This window comes from Rhipicephalus microplus, unplaced genomic scaffold (genome assembly GCF_043290135.1).
Source record: "Rhipicephalus microplus isolate Deutch F79 unplaced genomic scaffold, USDA_Rmic scaffold_224, whole genome shotgun sequence".
Lineage (NCBI taxonomy): Eukaryota > Metazoa > Arthropoda > Arachnida > Ixodida > Ixodidae > Rhipicephalus > Rhipicephalus microplus.
The window spans coordinates 1-4,208 of NW_027464795.1; the positions used below are offsets into that span (position 1 = coordinate 1).

Sequence of the window (4,208 nt, forward strand, 5' to 3'; positions counted from 1 at the left end):
CACCCCGGCAGACGCAAAAAAAAAAAAAAAATTTTTTCGACATTCTTTTTTGCTCGTCGACCTCGGGTGACCCAGGTCGCAGTGGGAGCCGCGCACGAAAGCGGCGTCGCGAGACGGCTTCGCGGTCGCTAGTCGCACGAGCTCGGCAACCGCGTCTGCCGGGGCGGAGTTCGGGACGCCGACGGCTAAGTGGGAACCGCCGCTCGGATGTTCGCCGTTTGTGGCCGAGTGAGTGCTGGCACTCCGGCGAAGCCAAACGGGGCCGATTCCGGCACGATATCGGCGTCTTTCTACGTGCTCGCCGGCGACCGTCGCACGAGTACGGCAAAGTGCGTCTGCCGGGGCGGGGTTTGCGACGCGTACGCAATAGTGAGAACCGTCGCTCGGATGTTCGTCGTCTTTCGCCGAGCCAGTGCTGGCACTCCGGCGAAGCCGAACGGAGCCGATTCGGGCACGATATCGGCGTCTTTCCACGTGCTCGCCGGCGACCGTCGCACGAGTACGGTAAACCGCGTCAGCCGGGGCGGAGTTCGGGACGCCGATGCGAAAGTGGGAAGCGCCGCTCGGATCTTCGCCGTTTTTGGAGGAGTCAGTGGCGGCACTCCGGTGAAGCCAAGGTGCGCCAATTCGCGCACGATATCGGCGTCTTTCGACGTGCCCGCCGGCCACCGTCGCACGAGTACGGCAAACCTCGTCTGCCGGGGCGGGGGTTTGCGACGCCGACGCAAAAGTGGGAACCGCCGCTCGGATGTTCGCCGTTTTTGGCAGAGTGAGTGCTGGCACTCCGGCGAAGCGAAAGAGCGTGAATGCGCCCACGAAAGTAGCGTATTTGGACGTGCTTGACGGCGACCGCCGCAGGAGTACGAAAAACCACGTCAGCCGGGGCGAGCGACCCACGGCGGTCTGGGTGCTTATCGCTGCTATTATAGGGGCACCCCGGCAGACGCAGAAAGAAAAAAAAAAATGGGGACATGGCGTGCGTCACCGTGCGGCTTCGCAGCGTTGCCGAAGTCGCCGAGCCCTTCGACTGAGCCGAACGGCGGACAGGGAACGTTGGTCGGCCGTTCTAACCTGTCGGTGCCACGCCGAGACGTCGTTAAGGAAAACCGCGTCGTGGGCCTCTACGACGCCGTCGAGTCGTTGTACGTTTGGTGTCCAGCGTGTCGGCGGCGAGTAGCGGACACGTCGTTCACGACTTCGGTCTTTCGCAGTCGACGCGAACTTGCGGAGAGTCGTGGTGCCTCACGTTTTCGGCAGAAACCGCGGCGGAATTTTCCCGTGCGTGCGCGCACGACCTCGGTGCTGTGCCGTCAGCGTAGTGTTGCACAAACTCGTGGCCTACCCAAGGTTGCGGTACGTTTGCGGCCGTATCCTCGGTGGGAATTTCGTGAGTAGGGTCGCAAATTCTACGACCTCGGCGGGTTTGAGAGCGACGTAGACTTGTGGCACGCTCAACATGCCACACGTTTCGGGGCACACCCGCGGTGAAATTTTCTCGAGTACGCTCGTATTAGGGCCCAAGGAGGTCTGGGTACTTATCGCTGCTATTATGTGGGGGTTCTCGTGAGCGGCGTACGCGAAAGCGACCGGGTGTCTGATATGCGGCGGGCTTCGGCCTCGTCAAGCGTGTCCTCGGGTCTGCTCCAGGGGAATCCACGGCAGTCGTCTGCAGCCTCATCCGCTTGATGCGTTAGGGGCTGGTTGTCGGACGGTGCCGTTTTACCACGATATCGAGGTGTGTTCCGTGTCGTCCTCGGGCGATTCAGATGCGAAAGCGCCGAAGACGCGGGCGTGACCCGTCGTCTGGCGGCTTTGCAGTCTCGGCTCCGTTGCTAGTTCCGGCCGGTCCACCGACAGTGCAGCGGGCTTGGGCAACCCGCACGGCGCGACCGAGTCGATGCAACGAAAAAGAGCGAGCATGAACGTGCTTCTTGCCGCACGGCTCCCACTCGTCTTTCGGGAAGGTTGTGCCGTAGCGAGCTCGAACGCCGTCATCTCGGAGTGCAAAATAAGCGTGTTGGGGCGCCTGAAGGTGGCCTCCGCCGCACACAGACTGCGTCCGGCCCGCCGAGGGCGAGGACGGACGCGCAGTCGAACGATTACCTGGTTGATCCTGCCAGTAATCATATGCTTGTCTCAAAGATTAAGCCATGCATGTCTAAGTACATGCCGAAATAAGGCGAAACCGCGAATGGCTCATTAAATCAGTTATGGTTCCTTAGATCGTTTCTTCCTACTTGGATAACTGTGGCAATTCTAGAGCTAATACATGCAGTGAGCCTGGAGCCCTTTGGGTAACGGGTGCTTTTATTAGACCAAGATCGATCGGGTTTCGGCCCGTATTGTGTGGTGACTCTGGATAACTTTGTGCTGATCGCATGGCCACGAGCCGGCGACGTTTCTTTCAAGTGTCTGCCTTATCAACTTTCGATGGTAGGTTACTTGCTTACCATGGTTGTTACGGGTAACGGAGAATCAGGGTTCGATTCCGGAGAGGGAGCCTGAGAAACGGCTACCACATCCAAGGAAGGCAGCAGGCGCGCAAATTACCCACTCCCGGCACGGGGAGGTAGTGACGAAAAATAACAATACGGGACTCTTTTGAGGCCCCGTAATTGAAATGAGTACACTCTAAATCCTTTAACGAGGATCAATTGGAGGGCAAGTCTGGTGCCAGCAGCCGCGGTAATTCCAGCTCCAATAGCGTATACTAAAGCTGCTGCGGTTAAAAAGCTCGTAGTTGGATCTCAGTTCCAGACGAGTAGTGCATCTACCCGATGCGACGGCTCGGACTGAACATCATGCCGGTTCTTTCTTGGTGCACTTCATTGTGTGCCTCGAGATGGCCGGTGCTTTTACTTTGAAAAAATTAGAGTGCTCAACGCAGGCGAGTCGCCTGAATAAACTTGCATGGAATAATAGAACAAGACCTCGTTTCTGTTCTGTTGGTTTTTGGAATACGAGGTAATGATTAAGAGGGACGGACGGGGGCATTCGTATTGCGGCGCTAGAGGTGAAATTCTTGGACCGTCGCAAGACGAACTACTGCGAAAGCATTTGCCAAGAATGTTTTCATTGATCAAGAACGAAAGTCAGAGGTTCGAAGGCGATCAGATACCGCCCTAGTTCTGACCATAAACGATGCCAACCAGCGATCCGCCTGAGTTACTCAAATGACTCGGCGGGCAGCTTCCGGGAAACCAAAGTATTTGGGTTCCGGGGGAAGTATGGTTGCAAAGCTGAAACTTAAAGGAATTGACGGAAGGGCACCACCAGGAGTGGAGCCTGCGGCTTAATTTGACTCAACACGGGAAAACTTACCCGGCCCGGACACTGGGAGGATTGACAGATTGAGAGCTCTTTCTTGATTCGGTGGATGGTGGTGCATGGCCGTTCTTAGTTGGTGGAGCGATTTGTCTGGTTAATTCCGATAACGAACGAGACTCTAGCCTATTAAATAGGTGCGGGGTTCCCAGCACCTTACAACCTTCTTAGAGGGACAAGCGGCTCCTAGCCGCACGAAACAGAGCAATAACAGGTCTGTGATGCCCTTAGATGTCCGGGGCCGCACGCGCGCTACACTGAAGGAAGCAGCGTGTCTTTATCCCTGTCTGAAAAGACTGGGTAACCCGTGGAACTTCTTTCGTGATTGGGATAGGGGCTTGCAATTGTTCCCCTTGAACGAGGAATTCCCAGTAAGCGCGAGTCATAAGCTCGCGTTGATTACGTCCCTGCCCTTTGTACACACCGCCCGTCGCTACTACCGATTGAATGATTTAGTGAGGTCTTCGGACCGATGTCCGGCGCGGCCTTTCGGTTGCGCCGGTCTGTTGGAAAGATGACCAAACTTGATCATTTAGAGGAAGTAAAAGTCGTAACAAGGTTTCCGTAGGTGAACCTGCGGAAGGATCATTAACGGATTGTGAAGGGTGAGCGCCTCAGCTGCGTCTGCGCCCGACACTTTCTGCCGCTGACCCCGTTTGGACGCGGGGTCGGCTTTTCCCCACGGGGCTGCCTGAATGTGGAGCGGCACCCCGTGACAAATTGTTGCGCCCAGCGGACGCCAACACCGCGACCTTGGACGGTCGGCCAGGTGGCGGACGCGGGTACAAACGGCGCAACGCACTCATAGGTCGGCTTTCGACCCGCCACTGCACCGTGGCTCGAAGCGCTCGAAATGCGCGACCCGACCGCTGCGGGACCGCCTA

At 57.3% G+C, this 4,208-nt stretch overlaps 1 non-coding gene across 1 annotated transcript; it reads left to right on the forward strand.

Moving 5' to 3' along the window:
- The first annotated feature begins 2,100 nt into the window (after positions 1–2,100).
- On the forward strand, positions 2,101–3,915 carry LOC142792516 (small subunit ribosomal RNA). Its single transcript, XR_012890985.1, has one exon. It is a non-coding gene; the product is annotated as a small subunit ribosomal RNA (ribosomal RNA).
- Positions 3,916–4,208: the final 293 nt, after the last annotated feature.